The 24,999-nt window shown below is 33.1% G+C and overlaps 1 long non-coding RNA gene across 2 annotated transcripts in view; it reads left to right on the top strand.

The window, feature by feature from the left end:
• Nucleotides 1-24,999, top strand: part of LOC105465530 (uncharacterized) — a 223,009-nt gene that overhangs the window by 134,963 nt on the left and 63,047 nt on the right. For both annotated transcript variants that reach the window (XR_011616784.1, XR_011616783.1), the window contains exons 3-4: nt 5,116-5,292; nt 16,775-16,917. This is a non-coding gene — a long non-coding RNA (uncharacterized lncRNA). The remainder of the gene's footprint in view (nt 1-5,115; nt 5,293-16,774; nt 16,918-24,999) is intronic.

Raw genomic sequence — 24,999 nt, 5'->3', positions numbered from 1 at the left:
GAACAAAAAACTTCTTACTGTGCCAAGCCTGTAATACATACTATTTAGTTTTCCAAAGATAGTAAATCCTTTTAATCTATTATTAATTGCTATAATAATTGGAGGATAACTACCTAAGCACATTTCAAATATTTTTTGTAACAAAAACAGGCCTTTTTTGGTGTTAACATTTCCCTTTCTGAAGGCATTTAGTGAGCATTATGTTATAGATTTCCTGTGCTGAGGTATCATGCTGATTCACACAGGTGGAGACAAAGTATCACACCAGGAGGTGTGAGCCTCTGGGATTTGAGAAGACAGTATTTTAACAAGACATATCAATGAATTTTTTTTAGTGTAGAATCTCTTTTATTATTTTTTTCTATATGACTCTTCTGAAAAGTATATGCCAAAAGCACCACTGAAAAATTTACACCTGGGGTGCAAAAGCGAACAGTCCAGATGAAAATAGATATATTTGATCAGCATGTGTTCTAAAATTTATATCATTCCTTTTTTTGAACGATTTTAAGTGTATGTAAAAACTCTAATTTTAAAACTGATATATCTTCACAAAAAACATTTAATATTATGTTGATTATCAGAAGTGAGTAAATTGGGATTTTGTATTTTGTATTAAAAATACAATACTATTGTGGAAGGGCAGAAAGATTAATTGTGAAGCTTGAGTTTTAATACTAGAATTAAGAAACTAAGAATAATCAAGGAGAGAGGAAACAGAATGGGGCGGTATAAGTGAACTAAATCAGTATCTCACAGCTGAATGTTAGAAAAATCTCAACAGAAAATATTCAAATTTTATTGGTATCTAAGGAAGTATTGGTATCTATGAAGTAACAGTATAAGCTTGATACAGAGGATTTGGAAGTAAACATAAGAAGACTTGAAAAATGAAACAGTGTTTGCCTCTTAGAAGAACTATGGCTGAGGCAACAGCCAGATGGATGCTTCTCATTAAAATCTTCTCTATGGAACCAGTTTTCCTTTCCTTTTGTTGAAAACCATGTTTCTACAACATATGGGAAACTACCAATAGGGTGTTATCTGTTGGAGATTTCTACCTTAGAGTCCTGCTCAGTGTATAAGATAGCAATTATTACTTTGGGGTTTTGAGGAAGAAATTAAGTGGGAAATTTTCAGTCAAGCTATCACTTTTCTGTTTTCAATATTAACCTAATTAAAGATTTTGTTGTTGTTTTGGTATGGGAGGTAAGTAATTATTTCTGTGTTAAAGTATGTGCTACATAAAGCATTATGGGTCCTTTCGGGGACATTATTTACCTAGTTTTGTCTACTGTGATCATTACAAGCTTTACTGTAATAAATTGGTAAATTTTATTCAATGTAATTGTTCTACATAAAATAATAAATGGAAGTTTTCTTTAAATCAGTACTTTTATATATAAATATATATTATACATTCTCTATATAGGGATATATTTATGTATTTATACATACACACATTTACACATGTACATGTTTACCTATTCATTTTTATATTTGTTATAGCAACTCAAGCAGAAATATAGAATTTCAATAAAGTTACACCATATGCTTCTAATATGAACATCCCTCATGTCTGTTTTACTGTTATTTTTCTTTCTGATTTTTCTAGGGGTCTCCAGTGACAACTTGGTACCATCTCATTTGGGGCCTAAATTGTCAATTCTAGATAAGGCTGCAAAGTATTTTATGACACTTAGAGGCTACCACACATCTGGTTAGATGTCAAACACTTGGGTTAACATTAGGTGAATATGATGATATTTTCTGTTATTGATTGCTGTGTAAAAAAATCTATCCCCAAAATTAAATAGCTTAAAGCAGCAATCCTTTGATATAGTTTGCTAAGAATTGGGGTAGAGTTCAGCTTGGTATTTCTTCTGTTTCTCATGGTGTCATGCAATGATACTCAGCCAGGATAGGGCTGGTATATAGGGTCCTATGTGGCTTAACTCACATGTCTGGCACCTGATGGGGATAGCTAAAAAGCTGGATGTAGCTCACACTGTTGACCTACATGTGTTCTCTCCAATGTGGTGGTCTCAAGGTAGCTAAACTTCTTACATGGTTGCTGGCTTTGCCCAGAGCATGCATTACAAGAGGTCTTGATGGAAGCTAAATGTCTTCTTTGCTTTGGAAATCCCAGAATATTACTTTGCCATATTCCATTTGCCAAGCTAATTAATTAGTCCAATCTTGATGCAAAGGGAGGTACATTTTCCCTATGATTCTCAATGGGGGGAACAAAGAATTTTCAGCCATCTTTAGTAAAATCATGTTGCAAAATTCTTTTTTCACATAACTGTCCTATGGAGGGACCATGGTCAATGTGTATCTGATAAGTCATGAAAGCCATTAATACTAGCGCTTCTAAATTTTTGAATATTATAAAAATGAAACAAAGCAGCTACTTCCTCATCATCTTCCACCCACCCTTTCAGTTTTTCAACTTGTATCCCTGTTAAAAGCATGTACTTATTAAACTTGAAAATGGAAAGCTGTGAATATGTATTTCACACTTTCATTTTTATTCTGACATTCTAAACATTTTCCTACAGAAAGTTTAAGAATTGATCTTACAAAAAAACATTTTAAAAAAGTAAATCCAAAATAAACATCTGTGTGAAAGACGCTGAAGGGCTGAAAATTTTCCACTGGATGTATCAAAACCTTAGCCCCCAATTGTTCTTCTCTACCCCATTTGATAAGTCCAAACTGACCAAGAAATAGCAGCTAAACTGGACCCCCAGGCTTGCTGTCTCTATATTCCATCCTGTGGAAAACATCAGTTTCCTCACACCTTCTGAGTATTTTACCAGTGAATGACACTGAGCTAGATACCTTTTCATGCATATGTCATGTAATCTTTACAAACCTTATTTTCTATTTTGCCATCAAAACTATGTGTGAATTTAGTAGTGGAATTTTATGTAAATAAGATAAAAATTTAGACCTGGAAACAATCTTAGAGATATTCTTTCTCGGCATTCTTATTTTTCAGATATGGTAACAAAAGGCTAGAGAAAAGGGAACATTGAAACAACAGCATGTAACCATATTATGTAATAGAAAATGGTTTTTGCCCTAAAGAATTAGAATTAGGTGATTCTAAAGTAAAACATCATTATATTAGTTATTATATTATTTATTGCTGCATAACAAGTTATCTATGATTTAGCATCTTCAAATACCACACATGTATTTTTCACAGGTTCTGTGGATCAGGAATCTAGGTGTGACATACTTGCATGGGTCTTTGGTTTTAGGGTCTCCCACAAGGCTGCAATCAAAATTTTGGCAGCCACAGTCATCTCAAAATTCTGTAGGGGCAGGATCAGCTTTCAAGCTCTCTAGATGGTTGTTGATAGGATTGTATCTTGCAGGCTGTTGGACCGAGTTCCTTGCTGGCCACTGATGGAAGCTTTTCTCATTTACTTGCCACTTGGGCCTGTTCATAGGACAGACCAAAACACAGCAGCTGGCTTCATCACAACGAGCAAGAGAAACTCCAGCAAGATAGAAGTCATAGTCTTTTGTAATCTAATATAAGAAGTGGCATCACAACACTTTTGCAGTATTCTGTTTATTAGACGCAAGGCACTAGGTGTATAAGTCCATTTTCACACTGCTATAAAAAACTACCTGAGACTGGTTAGTTTATAAAAAAGAGGTTAAATTGCCTCACAGTTCCACATGGCTGTGGAGGCCTCAGGAAACTTACAGTTACAGCAGAAGGGGAAGAGGCACATCTTACGTGGTGGTAGGAGAGAGAAAAAGTGAAGGGGGAACAGCCACACACTTTTAAATCATCAGATCTTATGAGAACTCACTCAGTGTTATGAGAACAGCAAAGGGGAAAACCACCCCCATGATCCAATCACCTCCACCAGGTCCCTTCCCTAACTCATGGGGATTACAATTCAACATGAGATTTGAGTGGGGATACAGAGCCAAACCATATCACCAGGTCCAGCCCATACTCACCTAGTGATTACCCAAGGGTACACTCAGAGGCAGGGATCACTGGAAGCCATTTGAGTAGACTTCCATCACAATTATATATCTATATTTAAAATTTAAAAATTATTTATCTATCTCTAAATATAATGTATAGTCAACTTTTGCAAGTTTGACCTGTCAACAATTCTGACCTCACTGAACTATGATCAATATTACAATGGATAACTGTAAGGGTGTGGTTTCTGTTTTGGTTTTGTTTTGTTTGGGTTGTTTTGCACCTCAGAAACACCAAAGCTAGCTGAATCATACCTTCTGCATTATGATCAGTGTATATCAAACTGCAAAACCACTTGGAAAATATTTTTTTAAATTTATCCCAAATCAGGTGAAATGAAAGTGTTCCTTTGCATTCTAAACTTGCTTGCATTCATATCACAGAATATACAGCAGTTCTTTAGATATATCAAGTGTCATTTATGGCAACAATGAAAAATATACAAATATTAACATGATTCCACAGCAGGATACACATATGAAGACTTAATGAAGTTGAAGCATATGAAAAGCAAATTCTGTAATATGATTGCTTCATTTAATAACATTTTTGTGAGAAAGGTGTAAAATATAAGTTATAACTTCCAGTAATTATATGAAATTTAAATTTCTGCTTCTATTCTAGTAATTATTAAATTTCTACATTTTACTAATTCCATAAAATATGCTGCTGACAATATAGTATTACATAAATTAGAGAAAAAATTGGAGATATATATATATATATAAACACACACACACATATATATGTGATGATTTTTTTTAACACAGATTGACATGGCTGGCTGTCTTATTGGCACCTTAAATAATGTTTCAATTATTATGTTTTCCACTATTCCCTTACTTCTCAAAAACAAATCATACGGCCTTACTTTAATGACTATATAGAGGACATTAGGTTATATGAAGCCTAATGGAGAGTTTTAAATTTAAATATTATGAAATAGATTTGCATATATTTAATAGTTTAGATATTTCTATTGATTTACATATATCTAAACCTTATATACTTTATAAATCAACAGATTTTTATAAAAAGTATGATTGATTTTATACTTCTTCTCTTTTGACATTGTTTTATTCATTCTTGTCTTTCAGGGGTTTGCCACCTTTCCTAGGGGGTAGTGTTCCTATGTTTCCACCACATCCCAGGGAAACAGAAATGCTCTTCAAAGGATAAAATTGCTGATGACATTGTTCATGGCAATTGGGAATGAAAAGATTACATGGAGAACAAGAAAAATGCCAAAGGTCTACATGTAAATTCATTAGCTGGTAAGAACATTACCATAAGACTTCTAAAGTTGATGTCCTTCATTATGTAAGTCTATTTTATGTCATGCTACATTGACAAGGTAAACACTAGAAAAAAATTGTGTTAAAAATAATCACGGCGGGCGCCTGTAGTTCCAGCTACTCGGGAGGCTGAGGCAGGAGAATGGCGTGAACCCAGGAGGCGGAGCTTGCAGTGAGCCAAGATCCCGCCACTGCACTCCAGCCTGGGTGACAGAGCAAGACTCCGTCTCAAAAAAAAAAAAAAAAAAAAAAAAAAAAATCACAGACTTTTTCTTGTTTAGAATCCTTTGGCTTTCAGTATGTTTTTACTAAGATGTATGTTGCAATATTTTATTAATGTACTATGTCATCCTTAGTTAGAATCTACTTATAACTTTGATTTTTAAAAACGCTCAATACAAATCAAAACATCAGATTACTACTCAAAGGATTTGATATCTACGACTGTAACAGCTAAATGAACTTATTGTGTCAATAACAGTTTTGTTTTCTTTTTATAGATATGTAGGTAGCAGGACCCATACTACCTGCCTGCCATACAAATACTGTCATAACTTTGATTTCTCTCGTTAACTGTTGTTGTCACCATTGCTCCAACTGATTAGGAAATCTTGTACCTTCTTCTTCAAGCATCCTTCCTGATCCATAACGTAACCTCTTTTAAAGACTGAGTGTTCACCCTCTTTTAAAGACTGAGTTTTCACAAAGAGGTTCACCCAAAATCAAGGTGTTGAACTATTCAGTACCTTATCCAGAACTGTGAGAAAATAAACCTCTTTGTTTAAGCCACCCAGTCTATGGTATTTTGTTATGGCAGCCCTAGCACACTAAAGTAGCCCCTGTCATTTCACTTAGTTCACAGGCATGCCCTCAACTTCCTAACAAGTGAATCCAAAACCAGAGAGGGAAATAAGTTACTTTTGTCTTTCCTTCTTTGCTGCCATTCAATTCCTTATTGGAGCTGGTACAATAAGGACAACCTTATTGGTAAGTCTAAATTGGTAAGTCGAGTTTAGCGGTTGAGTGTAGGACAGCTCTCGGTTCACAGCTATTATGATGACCTGGATAGCAACGCCCTAAAGATTGCAATGGTGGGCCGTGTGCAGCGGTTCATGCCTATAATCCCAGCATATTGGGAGGCTGAGGTGGGTGGATCACAAAGTCAAGAGATCGAGACCATTCTGGCTAACATGGTGAAACCCTGTCTCTACTAAAAATATAAAAATTAGCTGGGTGTGGTGGCATGTGCCTGTAGTTCCAGCTACTCGGGAGGCTGAGGCAGAATTGCTTGAACCTGGGAGGCAGAGGTTGCAGTGAGCCAAGATCACACCACTGCACTCCAGTCTGGTGACAGAGCGAGACTCTGTCTCTAATAATATTAATAATAATAATAATAATAATTGTAGTGCTGGTGACCCACACTTAAACCCCAAGGTACGATAGCTCTAGTATTTTAGAGATGCATTTTCAGCAATCTTTCTTATTCTATAACTGCCGTACTGGAGTATCTGAGACAGAAGGGTTCTTTGAAAAGGGAATTAGCACTACTAAATGAACAATTAAGCCTTGGTAGTATTGCACCCAGGTCACTAGTCCAGACCCTCTCCTTTTCCCCATGCATTTTTTTTTTCATTGTTTTTTTCTACCTAACAGTCACGGTGTGAGAAGTATAAAGAAGAATAAGGCATACCTGTTGCTAAAAATTGGAACTTAAATTTTTTTTAGAAACAGAATTTTTTCTGTTGTTCACACTGGAGTATAGTAGCATGATTATAGCTCACTGTAGCTTCAGTCTCTGGCTCAAGTGATATTTCTGCCTCACCCTCTAGAATTGCTGGCACTACAGGTGTGAGCCACCATGCCCACTCTGAATTTATTTGTATTTTCAATGAGATAATCAGCGACCCATGCTCAGATAATTTTTGAAAACATGCAAAATATATGTGTGTGAGTATATATGTGTTTTATATGTACATATAGATATTAAAATACATGTACATTTTATAACACTCAGGAATCATAGAATGGCTGAATATTTCTGGAGGTAAGGGAAGATATGACAGTGATTTAAATGAATCTACTTCCTAGGTAGAAACTTGATAGCATGAAAAGGATTTTAAGGATGTTGGTCTACCAAATTACTCAAGAGATGTACTTCAGAGAACAATCAATGGGGAAGTAAAACTATTGGGGCGGTGGAGTATACTAAAACAACGCACACAATAATTATTTCTTGAATGAAAATGAATTTGACTTATACTTTTCTGGGAATATCCTATCACTATAAAGTTAAATAATACTTAATAGTGTGTTTGAAGAACTATGACTTCTTAATTTCTAATTCTGGTCTATCTGGCCTAGACTAAAATATAAATGTCAGTCAGAAAATGGAGTGAGAAAATGATGTGGAAATTCACACGTCATTTGATATCAGTGAACATAGAACACAGAAGTACCACTGTGAGGAATTTAAATAAACCAAGCTGGACATTCACAGAATGAATGAGCCTTGAAGTCATATTCATATTTCATTACATTTGTGTTTGATTTTAGCAAGTGGATGGATTTTTACAGGATTATCTTCAAAGCAGCTCTGCCTGTGGACTTCTGAGCCTCACTGGTCTTTATAAAGATCCAACTTCTATACAATTTCATAGTGAAATTGGGGTAAAAGTTTTTAATCTCTCTATCAATTTGCTCAGCTGTGAAATGGGATTTTGGTATGGATGTCTCAGAATTATGTTGAGCATTATGCAGCATAAGTTTAAGCCTTAGTAGAATCCTAGAAAACAAGAATTATTAGTTGATATCAGGAATACTAGCTTATTGCATCTGATGTTTGTTTCTGAAATAAAGAGACACATGTTACTGCTTCAAGTCAGTATGTCACTGTTCCTCACTCATTCTCTTGACTCTGGAGCACCCCTTTGGTTTGTACCTTCATACTCTATGTTTTTCAAGGCCTGGCTGCCATTTGAGCATGTGTTTCATGGCTGAGCTGGTAGTCTAATTTAGAGTTTGAGTATTAGATAGTCCATTTTTGCATTGAATTAAACCATCTCCTCCAATTAAGGGTTTGTCACTAATCATGGTATTTTAATCTTTATTTTCCTATTGTCTTGCTCTTTTAATCACTTCCACATTCCTTTGTGAGAAAGGTGCTAATTTGGGGGCCCTTCAAACACCAATTTTCATACTAATACTAATACAGTCATGCACCATATAATGGCGTTTTGGTCAATGAGGGACCACGACTGTTCTCTCATCAGATGATAATGGCTATACCATATAGTCCAGATGTGTCATAGGCGATACCATCTAGATCTGTGTAAATATACTCCATGTTTGCACAACCATGAAATTGCTTAAAAACACACACTTCTTTGAATGTATGCCTGTCATTAAGTGATGCATGAGCATACTTGTATTCTTTCTTCTCATATAGATTAAGGAACAGAGGATTCAAATCAATACCTAAACACACAAACACGTTTGTGTGCATATTTTCTCCTTGTTATTGATAGATTCTGTGTTTGTGAATTCTGATACTCAATAACATTTATTTGTAACCCAAAAATCAATACTCACAGTGATTTTATGTTATTCACTAACATGCACATAGAGTAGGAAAATTTTTGAGTGAGTTGCCTAAGGAATATATTCCCAGCTGAGGTTGAGCAAAGTGATGCTCTCTCTTTCACATCGGCTCTTGTACTGATATAAAAATGTGTCTTTTTATAATCTATTTAGTGCCACATTTTGTGGGTATTTTCTTTTTTAGGTGGTTTTGTTTCATGCGGCCCCCAAACATAGTGTTGAAGTTTTTTCCAGTGTTCCTAAGTTCAAGAAGCCTTTGATGTTCCTTGTGGAAAAAATACACATGCTTCCCAGTTTACAATGGTTTACCTTACAATGGGTTTATTAGAATATTAAATGCAATTTCCACTTATACTTTTGACTTACCATGACTTTATCTGGACATAACTCCTTTATAAGTTGAGGAGCATTTATATGTATGTTAAATAAGGTTCATCAGGCATGAGTTATAGTGCTGTTTGCTGCAAATTCAATGTTAATGAATTAACAACATATATTAAATGAGGTATCTTTAAGTAGAAATATACATAAAATTAAGTTATTGGTTTGTTGATAAAATGTTGTGGCTAGATGCTTATGGGAACCTCATCATGTATTTCTTCCAGGAGTAATGATTCAGTATTCCCTAATTCAGTATTTGCATTGATTTTATAAAACAAAATTACCATGAATAATGAGAATCAACTGTATATGCATATAAAACAAAATTTGAGACAGCTTTCTACTTGCATATCCAAAACAGCCAGGTTTTAAATCCAATGCTGCTTCTTACCAGGTGTTTAATTTTTAGAAGTTAATTTATCTCCCTCGCCTTTATTTCTATTATATTTAAAATGGTACAAATAATACCTTCTAAGTTTCTGGGGATATATCCAAGGTACACCAGAATATACAAAATACTAGAACACTATATTCACATCCTTGACCCTTTGAATAAGTAGAGATTCATTATTCTTTATAGACTGACCATGCGATATTTCTAATGCTTCTAAATGATTCAGAACTAAATGGGAATTCTTTCCAACTAAGGGAAAATAGAGTTCAGTTCTCTTGAAAAGAGCAGGGAGGTGCCAGCCCTGTGCAAACAACATAGGTTTAAGGAAGACATATTCCAGAGGAACATAGACTCATATGGAAAATGAATCTGATGCCCTTTTTCCTTTCTTTTCAGGGACTATGAAGTCTAGCTCTCAGTTAATTAAGTAAAATAAAAATATCTCCAAATTCCTTGTCTTAAGCGAAAAAAAATTGTGATTTTTCTAAATGAAACTGTAGAAGAACAGTGTAACAATTTAACTTATTTAGCTCTGACCAAGGCAATTTACTTCCCATCATCTGACTGGCTTTACTAATCTCTCTGAGATACCCTTTTCTACAGCTGCTGGGTCTAGGTTTTCCTGTCACTCACAAATGTAGTCAGATAAAAGTATAGAATGTTCAGAGCTCTTGATAATGAGATAATGTGCCTGACAATGGTTTGCAACAGAATAACTCTAAAATGGTTTTTGTAAAGTCACATTTTAGGGTTCATGATCACTTATCCACCTGGACAGAAAATCATTCTTATTTGGTGGGATCTTGACAGATCTCAGAAATGTCACAGAGAGGAACCAGGATAAAAAGGTTTATTTTGGACTGTGCAAAATCACTAAGGGGACAAAAGGGTGATTAGCTGGATGGCAAAGGTGCTAGGAGATGATTTCACATGCAAAAACACAGAGAAAACACCTTAGGATAAAAGATGAGCCTTGTCTTCCATTGAAAAGAAAGTCTCCTTCTACCTTTGATGACAAGAACCAAAATAGTTTCTATGATAAAATGTACCTTTTATGCCATTGAGTCTCTATAAAAAGGGAAAATACATTTTGCTTATAAGTGTATTTTATTTGAACGGTGATAACTCTAGTTTTGTATTGTTTTTCAAGAAGCACATAGAATTTCAGTTTAGGAAGGACTTAAACTCCTGTGGGTTGCTGGTGGAAATGAAATATATCAACTCTACAGCAACATTACATTTGCATTTGGCTTTTCTACTTCTGGGAACACATCATGTACATATACATGACTATGGGAGATGATTGATAAACACTCAAATATTCACTGCAACATTGTTACAACAAGCAGTTAAGGGGAAAAAGAAAACAAACTAAAAAACCCTAAGTATCCATTTATCAAACATTGGTTAAATAAAAACTTTGAAATACTATGCAGCTATAGAAAAAATGGCAAACCATTATATTTCTAGGACATTTCTAATTGGAAATTTCAAGGTAAAATACAGTTTATATAATATGAGACCTCTTGTACTAAAAAAGAGTGTGCATTCATATTTGCTTGCTTTACATATACAAATTGCATGGAAACCTATATTAGAAACTAATAAATGGTGTTACCTACACATTTTTAAGAAAATTCCCACTTCTTTATAATTTCATTGTTATTGCTCAAGCACAGAAATTTAAAAAGTACATTCAAAGGAAAGAGAAAGGGAAAGGCAAAAAAGGGAGCTGATGCATTGGCTAAACTAGCTTCATATTTACAACAAGTGAAACTGAGGACCAGCATAGATAACTTACATGAGTGTGACTATCCTTCATCCCAACTGGAATTCTGAGTCCTTTAGAGAAAGATTATATTCATTTGTCTTTATATTTCTAGTGGTCTTTAATTCAGTGCTTTTATTCAATAAACAATAGTTGATTGATTGTCATTTAAACATATGCTGACAGCTTATTTCAATTGTTCATATCTTGAAATATTCTAACACATTAAATATCTCTGTAAAATGTCTTTTAATGATTGACAAGCATTCTTAATCAATACTGCTTATAATGGACTTATTAAAATCAGGCGTGGTTGGGTTCCATTTTGACACATTTGAGTAATACCTTTTTTATCCACTGTACTGATATTTAAGCTGCAGCAATCTTAATGGCATGTCTGATTCACCTTTTCTCTAGCTTAATGCAACATCAAATAGAGGACATAATGAGGGAAAATGTATTTAAGGGTACAAATGAGCCCCTAAATTATTTCATTCTATGACATTTGGTAGTTAAAATCTATTCCAATTAAACTCTTTTGAGAGAGTAATTTATGGTAAAAAGACTGTGAATATTCAAAAATAGTTAAATGCTCAGAAGCTTTATTCTAATCATAAAAGCATAAATGTCTACAAAGATTTCAGAACATAACTACTTGAAGTGAATCTGCCCATAGTAGGGCTTATTAGTAACACTAAGATTGAAAAGAATATTTATACTTTAAAAAAATTGCTAAATTATATATTAAACAATCAAGCTCTTTGGCTTTTGTGGGATAGTTAGATTATATTTTTATATGAATAAATATGGGTATGGTTGAAAGATTTAGCAAAGTTTCAGACATTTTCAAAGTTTAAATAAGATTTTTATACACATTTACATTTATTTATTCAAATCATTTTGCATATGGATTATGTACAACTATTTTGCCAGAATGGACAGTTTTGTTTAGTGGAAATATGACTAAATAAGATAAGGTTGAAATTGTTTTATTAGTTTCAGAAAAAGCTTAGATCCACATCAGAATGAGACTATGCAATATTTGATTTTCTGTTCCCGGTTTATTTAACTTAACGTCCTCCAGGATCATCCATGTTGTCACATATGACAAGATTGGCTGAATAGTACAATTATTATGTATATATTTGAAAAAAGGAAAAAAGAAAATGGTTTAGAGCTGTAGTTTCCAAAATGAGTTCCATGAAGTGTTAAGTTTATGTGAACTCCTCATATATTGAATCAATGTCTTCTCAGCACTTACTAGGTGCCTGACAAGAAGTGAAACAAAGTGATCATCTTGAGAAGGTAATGTTCTGTTAAGGGACTCAGATCTCAAAGTAACACACATATACATAATATGTCAAATTATGATAAGTACTAGGAAGAACTAGCCTAGGAGGATAGATCACAATGGTATGAGGGATGCCATTTTATACAGAATATTCTGAGAAGGCCTCTCACATAATATTCTGAGAAGGCCTCTCAAATAACCATGAGGTTATTTGAGCAGAGATGTAATGCAAGGTGAAGGAGCCGTGGGGCTATCAAGTAACTAAGAAGAGCAAACTCAAAGACAAGGAGGTGTTGATGTCCTTGGTAAACTGAAGGGAGGTCAAAGAGTCCAGTGTGGCTTGAGAGGAAAAGAGAAAGACAGATGATGAAGCCAACGATGTTTGGAGTGTGGGAGGCTTACTGACATGGCAAGGACTTTGGTGTTTGTTCTGAAAGAGGAGTTGTCAATGGAGGATTGAGAACAAAGAGTAAAATGTCATTCAATGATCACTAGTCATTATTATGTGTAATTTCAAAGTGTTAATTTTATATCAAATACATATTAAAATGCATATAATATAACGTATGTATTATTTGACCTATTGGATATTTATTACAGATTAAGCATCAAAGTCTGAACATTTTTCTTAACAATTAAACTCCATATACATATTATACTTCCTACTTACATTTTATAAATACATTGTACATTTCAAGGTATACCAGGAAAAAATCTATTTGTGAAAGTCCGATAGAGAGTAATGACTTGATTCTTTCATTGAGCATCTACAATTTACCAGGTATAAGCTTATGGATAGAATTAAGAGATGAAAAGGGTGTGACCTTATGTTCAATTTGCTTATTTTTTCATTTAAACAGGATTTTTGAAATGTAAAAATATATGACGGGGCTTGAAGAAAAATAGATTTAAGTACATACAAGTTATAAAGACAACTCTTAAGTATTAACAGGTTGGCAAAGTCCCAACTGAGAAAATTTCATAGAACAGTTTCCACAGATATGATGCATTAGCTGAGTTTTGAAACGCAAATGGGATTTTTAGGGGTAGACAAATTGGGTGAGTGCATTAAAGTAGTAGGAATGGCCTATGCAATTATATTGATTTGCAAATTAGGAGAGCTCTAAGTAGCGGGATTCCAACATTCAGTTTGCTTTTTCATCTATTAAGTGAAAAGCAGCTTGGAAAAATACAGTAGGGAGTGGTGGGACTTGCGATGAACTGGACGGTTTAAAATCATTTTAAATAAGTATAAATATATTTATTATGCCATACATACATACACACTCTATGTGCATACATGCAGATATATACACTTTGCAATAACCAGATGGAATGCATCAATAGGCCAGATTTATTATATTTGCTAATTTGTGTCATCCACTTTGAGGAAAGTAGTAGCTAGTAATAGATTGGTAGGTAATTTAGGTTACTCTATTATGATAGTTCAGTGAAAGATGACAAATTTACAGGTGTGGTGGTAAGAATATTGAATATTTTTGCATCACCACTGAGGTAAAAAAGACAGAATTTGCTGAGTGATATATATAGGACAGGATGAATACAGAGAAATATAGAGTAAATGAGTATTTTTATTTAGAGGCATAGGAGGGTGCTGGCAACAGCAACAATCACCGAGCTAGGTGAGAAGGATCAGTGTTAGGAAGAATTAATATGAGTCTTGCCATCTCCTGTCTGTTTCCAGAATTCACAAATCTTGTCCTAGGTCTTCAAATATTAAATTTGATTTTATAACATTTGTATGATATCAGAATATATGTGATATTAGAAATATCACAGTATTTAAGTTTCGTTGTATCAAGGTCATATCGGTCACAAAATCAGTAACTTTCCAAATTCTGAAATTGAATAAGTTTGAAAATATGATTGTATACAATGTTACTTCTCAAGAAGTTTTAAGATAGTTACGATAATCAAAAGTTTATAGTACATAAAGCTAGAAGTGTCCTTGGAAATCGTCTAAGCCTATACACTTGTTTTATAGCTGAGAAATCCAAGACACACAGAAATTCAGTTGACTTGCTCAAGATTGGGCAGCTAATTAGTAGCAGAATCATAGAATTTAAACCCTAAGGAAAGAATCAAAGTAAACATAACAAACTTACTAAATATTTTATTAATGTGGATTTAAGAAGAAAATAAGGGGTGTAGGATATCATGAAATGATGGCCAGAAATTTCCCTTGGAGCATGCATTTTTATTCAACGCATGTGACAAAATATTTCTGCTGCATCCATAGGTGTAAATGTAACTTTTACTATACATTCATATCTATGTTTGGTATGGTCAGGTTCCAATAGACCTAAAACCTGTTTTTTCTTTCATTAATTTAGAAAACATAATACCACATGCATGGCTTAAATTATAAATAACTTGACAATTTTTTTTTTTTTTTTACTTTCTGGTGGATAGCACAGAGACAATGTGTAAGTTGGGTAAAATATCTTTTTAAAATTGTGAAACAAAATGTTGATTACCAACATTCTATGTTAGCTTTTATCGTTAGTGTATCGTATTTGACATTTGCTGAAGTGAAATTACTTTGCAGCTGATCAGTGTAAAACAAACAATTCTACTTCTCTTATAGTTATGTTGAATCTGCTTCTTCAATAGTTTACTTTTTTATTGATGGACAGTTAATTCACATTTTGTAAGTTTATGAAGTCTATTCCACAGACAGTCATATGGATTAACTTCTGTTAATTACCACTGAAATGTTGGGTTTTCGGCATAAATTGTGAAACGATCCTTTAGAGAATATATGACTTCACAGCTTTTGCTCCTGCCAAACCCTTTGGTTCTGTGGTGCAACATTTAGCCTCTTTGTAATTTAATTTTCTACTTTGAAATGTCACTTGCCAAATACCAATCCAGCTCCCCTTACTCTACATCCAAAAATCATGCCATAAATGTCACATATGTTAAGAAATTGATTGCTTGGATTTGCCAGTGGGCTTGGTGAAAAATCTCGGAGATACAATATTATTTTCACTCCATGAAACTGTTTATATGTTTTGCAAAATAATTCTGTTTCCATAATGTTCACTACACCCATGGATCTCTGTTATTTCAATGTGGTTATGTATGATTCAGGTAAGCTTTCATATAAGCTGAGAACCCTATATTTAAATTATATTTCAGCTGAAATTTAACCTAAATCATATCCTAATTTTGACAGTGATTATTGGTATAAACTGTTGAACAAATTATGACTTTATTTTTCTACAATACTGATTGACTTTCAGAATCTTTTCAGTGCTCTGATTTCTTTTGGAAGTAAATAACACTGTAAAGTATGACCTGTTCAGAGGTCAATTGCTATTCTCCAAAGAGTGACTTTAAGTTATTTAAACCTCCAGGGATCCTGAAATAGACTGTAGCACAAAATATTTCAGTGCTGCAATTTTCTGTCAATAAAATCATATACTCTTACTAAATCAAACAAACCAAAAACAAAAAAAGCAAAAAGCTAGCAGTTTGCTGAGTTTATACATTTCTGTCATATTGCTGAATACATACCATTCTGAAAAAAGATCTCTTGATCTAGTTTTATACAGTTTTCATATGGCTTGATTCTATCTTCTCTTTTCGAGATGAGGTAGCAATATAAGAAATGATTTGTATGTATGAAATGCTTTGTGAATCTCAAATGCCTGCTTCACTTGAATTATACTCTAATTTTAAGTCATTGCATTTCAAAAGTATCATTACCTAAACTCCATTTAGTAACAGAAAAATATCTTTCATTTAGAACAATCTCATTAGTTTTTTTCCTGATTACTCCTTAAAGTCTATATATTGGTGAGTTTTTATCTCTGCAATGTCCTACATTGTTATTTTGTTGATAGTGTACATGAACCTGGAAACTCTTCATCCTCTCTTCTGAGCTTCAAAATATTGACTTCTTAATAGAGTATCTATTATTGTTTTCATTTAAATGTCCAATAGACATCAAGTACAATGTATTTTGTAGGGCTAAAAATTTTACTTGGTGGATTTTCTGTTTCAGAGACATGAAAGGTAACGATATCTCATTCACTGATTCTTATCTTGGACATCTTGACTGACATACCCTGAAAAAAAAAAAAAGGTGTTACAACTGCTTTCCAAGGTCAATGAACAATCAATCCAGTTGATACAATATCAGAGAAAGTGAGTAGAATATGTTTGCCAAACTCTCATTTTTTTTTTTTTCTCAACTATGGTTATACTCTTGACTACTACCTCTATTTTCATCTTAAGAGCCAACACTTAACATATAAATTTCAAGAAACGTTTCTGAATTTGGAATCTTATTTTGAATACAGATTATTTCTGTTAGCTGCATGAATTAAGAAAAAAATTCTATTCATTGTCTTTATTTGTGAAATTCTTATAAGGCATGCCTTGCTTGACTCACATGGTTCTATTTTGAATCCAATAAATAAAAATACGTGAAAGAATTTTCAAAACTGTCAAACACTATGTAAATACAAACTATTGTTATTATTATATTTAAAAACTTTCCAAAACACTGGACAATCATGAAAAGAAACTATGGTATTTGCTTCCTTTACGGAGTACTAATGAGGGTCCAGAAAATCTTGATTTATTTGGCTTAGAGTTAATATTTTGTGCCTCTTCCTCATCTTCCCTCAATGGATAGTCAATCGATGACTTAGTGTTTGTATGTATGCATCAAAGGCTTTGGATAGGGATACATAACTTATGGTTGAACTTCAGCAATAGGACTCAAGGAAGTCAAAACTTATGCTGTAATAGAATAAACGAAGATGGTTTGAGGATGGCCACTGACTGCAGTAAAGGGAAGGAAGAAAGGCCCCATAGGACCCAGATAAAATTAACTCCTCAGACTGTTTGAAATTTTTGGTTCTTACCAGTGCTTACTTACAGCAAAGAGATGTAGTGAGATCTAAGTAGTTTCTGTAGTTTAGTTTTAAGGAGAAAAATGAGTGTGGGAGTAGATACTGGGATTTGGATGTTAATATCAGGGTCAGTGGAGATGAGGAAGCTGAACCCAGAAACATTTGGTTTTGTTATCATGTATGTGGAGGCATATCTGAATATATCATATAATTCATATATTCTCTCATTTCTCTTTTTACAGGCTAATAGCCTGAAAAAAATGAATTGCATTTTTCGGTACTAGTGTAGCATTTTTATCACTTAATAATTTACTTTTACAATTCCAGTAGTTTAAATCATATAAATAATTCTCTTATATGCCTCTTTCTCCTTTATCCTCTTCCTTCCATCACATTATTCTTTGTGGTTTGAATATACTGACACTCTATGGAGAAGGTGTTGCATCCTAAAATACAAAGCTAAAGATTATGATGGAAGGTGTCTGCTTCTTTTAGCATGCTTATTCGACTATTACAATTTTGCTTAACCTTCCAATTGAGCCTAAAGCAAGAATAAGGGTGACGCTATTTTTATGTTCCCTGGGCTATACATAGTCTCTACTCCAGTGGTTCCTAAATTTCAGATGCATAATGTTCACCTATAATGTTGTAGATGAGCACCTATCTAGAATCAACCACCTGAGATACCTACCTAGTAGGTCTGGGCTATGATGTGCAAAGCTCCTTTTCTAGTAAGTACCCAAAAATAACTGAATGCAAGAAAACCATGGACTAGGTTTTTGTAAACATTGCAAGCTCCAAACACTTTTAACCTTTTTTATTCATCACAGTACAAAACTGATGCTGAAAAGAAGAAAAATAGCTCTATAAACAGCATACCCATGTCCATAAAACTCTTATGACTTGTCCCAATTTTATGTGTGCTTTAATTTGCCCATATGTTCTTTGTAACTTTTCCTTATAAGACATTATTAACTTTTTCTCAAAGGTCTGAGGTAGGAAGATTTGTTTACAATGTCCCTTTGCTTTTCTGGAAGCCTGATGCAATCACCTGTGCTGAGAGATATTTATGCCAAGTTCTCCATCCCAAACTCTTAGGTCTCTAACTCAAAACAGAATCATTGCACGCCTTTTGAGTAATGTTTTGACATCTAACTTGTTTTATTACTGTTGCAACTTTATTTGTGTTACTCTGGTATGAGTGTAGGGTATCACACAGTTTTGTGTTTTCTTGTTGTTTGTTTGTTTGTTTGTTTGTTTTGGGATTAGGTCTCACTCTGTCACCCAGGCTTGAGTGCAGCCACATTATCTGGGCTCATCACTGCAGCCCTGACCTTCCTGGCTCAGGTTATCCTCCCACCTCAACCTCCCAAGTAGCTGGGACTACAGGTGTAGCACCATGCCCAGCTAATTTTTGTATTTTTTGTAGCGACAGGAATTTGCTGTGTTGTCCCGGCTGGTGTCGAACTCCTGGGCTCAAGTGATCTGCCTGTCTCAGCCTCCCAAAGTTCCTGGCTGGAATTTCCTCAAACAAATTAAAAATAAAACTATCATATAATCTAACAATGTCATTACCGGGTAGATTTCCAAACAAAATGAAACCAGTATTTTGAAGAGCAGTCTGCACTTATATGTTTGTCGCAGCACTGTTTACAATAGCCAAGACACAGAGTCAATGTGAATGTCCATCACTACATAAATGGATGAAAAAAATGTGGTATACATACACTATGGTGTACTACTCAGCCATAAAAAGTGAATAACATTCTATCATTTGTGGCAACATGGATTAACCAGGAGTAAATTATGTTAAGAGAAATAAGCCAGGTACAGAAAGACAGATATTGCATGATCACTCTCATATGTAGAATCTATGCATAGAAGTAGAGAACAAAATAGTGGTTACCAGAGAATTGAGAGGTTAGGGAGAAGGAGGTGGTGGTGAGAGATTGGTCAATGGGTACAAAGCTACAGTGAGATAGGAGGAATACGGTCTGGTGTTCTTTTGCACTGTTCAGTTACTATAGTTTGTAGAACTTTTTGAATTTGGTACTGCAATATCATTGGTTTGGATTTTTACTGAATATTGTTTTGTCTATTCAGGATTATTTTATGGTTTCATAAAACTTTTAGGGTGTTTTTCCATTTCTGTGAAGAATGTCATTCTTATTTTGAGAAATTGCATTGAATTTATACATCACTTTAGGTAGTATGGATATTTTAACAATATTAATTCTTCCAATCCACAAACATGGGCTATCTTTCCATTTATGTATGCTTCAATTGATTTTTATCAGTTTTTTAATAGTTTTCATATAGAAATGTTTCACCTCCTTAGTTAACTGTATTTCTATGTTTTGTTTTGTTTTTAGCTACAGTAAAAGGGATTGCTTTCTTAATTTTAATTTCAGGTAATTTGTTATTGGGATATAGTAACACTACTGAATTTTGTATGTTTATTTTTTATGCTGCAACAATACTAAATCTGTTTATTAGTTTTAATACTTTTTCAGTGGAGTCTTTCTGGTTTTCTATATGTTAGATTATGTCCCCTATATATACAATTAGGGACAATTTGACTTCTTCCTTTTCAATTTGGACGCCCTTTATTTATTTCTCTTGCCTGATTGCTATGGCTAAGACTTCCAGTATTGTGTCGAATAAAAGTGGTGAAAGTGGGCTTCGTTATTTTAGATCTTAGAGAGAAAGCTTTTAGCTTTCCCCCATTCAGTACAATGTTTGCTATGAGTTTCTTATATATGGCCTTTATCATGTTGAGGTACATTCCTTCTATACCTAATTTGTTATGAGTTTTTATCCCGAAAGGATGTTATGTTTTATCAAATGCTTTTTCAGTATCTAATGAAATGATCGTATGTGTTTTTTTTCCTTCATTCTGCTAATGTGATGTATCAACTTATTGATTTGCATGTGTTGAATCATCTTTGCATTGCTGGAATAAATCTCACTTGCTCATGGTGAATAATATTTTTGATGGACTGTTAAAATTAAGTTTGCTAGTATTTTGTAAAAATTTTTGCATCTATGGTTATCAGAAATATGGGCCTGTACTTTGCTTTTTTGTTTGTTTTGTTCTTGTCTGGTTTTGGTATTAAGGTAATTTTGTCCTTATACAATGAATTTGGGAGATAATCTTCTCCAATTTTTTGGAATATTTTGAGTAGAATTGGTATTAGTTCTTCTTTAAGTGCTTGTTAGAACTCAGCAATGAAACCATCTGGTCCTGAGCATTTCTTTGATGGAGACTTTTTACTATTGATTCCATTTTATTACTTGTCATTGGTCTGTTCAACTTTTCTGTTATTACTGATTTAATATTGGTCAATTTTATGTGTCTAATAATATATCCATTCTTCTAGGTTGTTTAATTTGTTGGCATATAATTTTCCCATAATAGTCTCTAATAATTCTTTGCATTTCTGTGGTGTCAGTTGTAATGACTTTTTTTCATTTATGATTTTATGTATTTAAGTATCCTCTTGTATTTTTCTTTTAGTCTAGCTAAAGTTTTGTCAATTTTGTTTATCATTTCAAGAAACTAACTTCATTTTATTGATCTTTGTTGTTATGTTTTAATTTCTATTACATTTATTTTTGCTTTAATATTTATTATTTCTTTTCTTCTACTGATTTTGGGTTTCCATTTGTTCTTCATTTTCTAGTTCCCTGACTCACAAAATTCAATTTTTTATTTGAGGTCTTTCTTTTTTATGAATCTAGAATTATTTTTATAAACTTTCCTCTTAATGCTGCTTCTGCTGTGTTCCATAGGTTTTTGGTATGTTGTGTTTCCATTATCATTTATTTCATGACATTTTAAAAATCTCTCTTAATTTTATCATTGACTCTTTGGTTGTTCAGGAGTATGCTGTTTAATTTTCCTATATTTCTATTGTTTAAAATTTCTTCCTGTTATTGATTTCTGGTTTTATAATAGCGTGGTCAGAAAAGATACTTGACATAATTTCAATTTTTTAAAAATTGTTGAGATTTGTATTGTAGTCTAACATATAATCTATCCTGGAGAATATTCCCTGTGGTATTGAGAAGCTCATATGTCTGGAAAGGAGTTTCTCTGTAATGATAGCAGCATATAGTTCAATAAACTGCAAGTGGCCTGCACTTGAGTAGATGTTCAATGTAGGAGACTGACCTGATTAAAAGCATTCATAAATTAAAATAAGGGCGATTTTTGAATGAACTTACAAATTGAAAACAAGGGCCATTGTCCTACAATGTGTAAGATCAGTTAGGAAATGTTATTTTTAATGCACACTATACATGTAGCATTTTAATTTCCAAAGTATAAAGTTTTAGAAATCAAACACTGAAAGGTAAAAGGTAAAATCCAAAAAGGCTCAATAATAAAGTAGTTATATTTGTTGTTTTACAATTGTTTTTGTTACGGATTATTAATACCCAGTGGAAAACATCAAATTTTCTGTGGATATGTAAAACATGAAGGTACACAATTCTCTAATTATATATTATAATTTTAAATGTTGTTAATCAGAGGGCCTAGACTCTGAAGCTAAAATCCAAATGCCTCTCAGTAACTAAGTCATTCTCTGCTGTAATACTTTGATTGTTATTTGGTGATTTGTTCTTCAATTCCCTAGCTCAGTAATGTTAGACAAGGTACTTAAAGTCTCTCTACTTCAGTTTGCTCAAATTAAAAGTGATATGATATTAGAACCTCATCCATTGGGTATTATAAGAATAATGAGTTAGTTTATTTAAAGCAGTTAGGACACAGCACAGCCCATGGTAAATGCTACAAAAATGCAGCAATGTATAATAGCATATAGTTGAGATGGTAGTAAAAGTTATTATATCTACTTCAGAGTGCAAGAAATACTGCTAAAGGTTATTGCTTGACATTTCAGAAATAACATACGCTCTGATTTTTTGTTTAAATTTCCCAGTAGAATTTTTTTTATGTTATATGAAATTACCTGTCTCACTAGTAACTTAGAGAAGTTATTCTAAATAAAAATATAGATAAATTATTTAACCTAGATATAAATTAATTACATTTTTTTTCTTTCTTATTTTCCTACCTGGCCGTTGTTTTTAAATTATAGGATGACTCATGGGTACATATTTCCACCCTTGTTAAATGATATCCATATTTATGATATCCACATTAAATTATAAATATATGAAGTTTGAAATCTCAACAATGCTGAGATTTCAAATCTCAACAGTGCCTCATATCTGAGGGGAATGGCTTTAAATACAATAACCCTTACTCAAATGAAAAATATGAGAATTGAAAATTACTAAATAACATAAAAACAACTTAAGAAGCTCTAGATAAATTTATATTAATGGACTTATTAACTTAATTCTGAAATAATATATTTTGTGAGTAATGCATAATTCAAATTATAAATTTACAATAATATTTAAAGGGATATAAAAAACTTTATTTGAAATAATCACTAACTAATATTCAAGGACTGGCATATTTCTGGCAAAAAATAACTGTCAATATTTATCTCACTGCTTGAAAGGAGTTATTAAAAGGGCTCAAGATAATTTCATCTAATGCTGAGTTAGATTTTTTCAGCTGAAAGTGAGTTGACAAGAAATGTCAGCAACAACTGTACATACAAAACTGAATCCACTTGGTTTTGAATGAACTCCCCATGTAGTCTCCATCTTGCCTGCGGGAAAGCTTTAAATAAGGCAAGAAATTCAGTGAAACTTACTATCAGAGACCAAAACAAAAGCCACTGAAATAACTACAAAGAAAGAGCCTAGTAATAAATAATGTTTTATTCTTGATTTTGATACCTGATATTCATGACATTAGGTTTTGTTTGCCCTGTACTATAATTATCTTTTCTTAAAGATAAGGAATGTTATCTTTTTTTCGATTTCCCTTACATAAGAAGTATCTCAAACATTTCTTTTAGTTCCTAGTATTTGTTGAATAAAAAAATTCCCAGTGAAAACTATTGAAATACAGGGGGAAGATTATGCTCAGACTTCCACAGAGCCAGAGAAAACATCACCCAACTAAATCCATGTTAGCCCACAGTTCCTCCCAAAACAATGCAGACAAAAAAAAAAAAAAGAAAAAGAAAAAGAAAACAAAAAAAAGCAAAAATAATATGCTCAAATACAGAAAATCTCCAAATTAAAAATTACTTATAAATTACAAAGAAAAAACTAGTCACCAAATCTCAGCAAGTAACAGCCACACTGTATCTATAGCAAATAGTTATAGATATGTTGTGCGTATACACACACACATACACACGCAATGTACATACATACATGAATATATTTTCCAACTCTGAGAGTTCCTAAAGGCAATAACATCCCACTGTCACTAAGCAAACATTACACACAGATTTTTGCTTCTAAGTATTATTCTCTTCTAAAAGGTATGCAGGTATCCTTGTAGATACGGCTGATTCTAGGACTAAAACATGGAAACTGTAAGATGTACTTAGAACATTTTGTAGTGTTAGGAAGTAAAAAGCAAGCTCAGAAAATGATGAGGACATGTAAAAAGAACACAAGGGTCAGCTTGAACTCTCTCCCCTTGACCAAATTTGGAACAATTTGACCAATGAAAATCACAGTAATAGTAACAGAATATAACACACAGAATATAATAAAAATCAAGGATTCAATGCTGAAGTGAACCGATACATGAATAAATGGGGAAAGTGAAGAACTCATACTGTAGAATTTCAAGGAATAAAAGTAAAAAGAATCACAGAATTAGAAAAATTGCCATTTGTTTGCAATCATAGTAGTAATAGATTCAGGCAAGGATATCAATGGATAATGGGCAAAAGTATGACAACAAACTGAATATTTACTTGGTAACATCTCTTCATAAGATGCTTATTAATTACAAAGAAAAAATGGTAAATTTGTAGTGGAGAAATCTGGTAGACACAACCTTAACTGCAGATTTAAAATGTACATTATGAGCAATGGGACAAATCAATACCAGATGCCTCCTAATAAGAAATACTGGGAAACACACATCACATCTGCTATATTTCTGCAAACATATTATAATCTGCATCTAATAGTTAGAAACCATTAGTCAAACTCAAAATGAGGGACAGTTAACAAGATAATTGGCCTGATCTTTTTAAATATGTAAGGTAATATTAAGTCTGACAGAAGTGAAAACTAAAGATAACATGCCATTCTGTATTGAATTCTGGAACAAGAATGGACATTAGTGGTAGAACTGACAAAATCTGATGAAAAGATTTAGATTAGACAATGCTGCTTTATCAATGTTATTTTCCTCTGTTTAATAAGTGGATTCTGGCTAAGAAATATCCTATTTTTAGAAATATACTGAATTTATAAA

Source organism: Macaca nemestrina, chromosome 19, assembly GCF_043159975.1.
Source record: "Macaca nemestrina isolate mMacNem1 chromosome 19, mMacNem.hap1, whole genome shotgun sequence".
In the NCBI taxonomy this organism is placed as follows: Eukaryota; Metazoa; Chordata; class Mammalia; order Primates; family Cercopithecidae; genus Macaca; species Macaca nemestrina.
The sequence above is the reverse complement of the archived record's forward strand: the minus strand, read 5'-3'. Positions and strand labels throughout refer to the sequence as shown.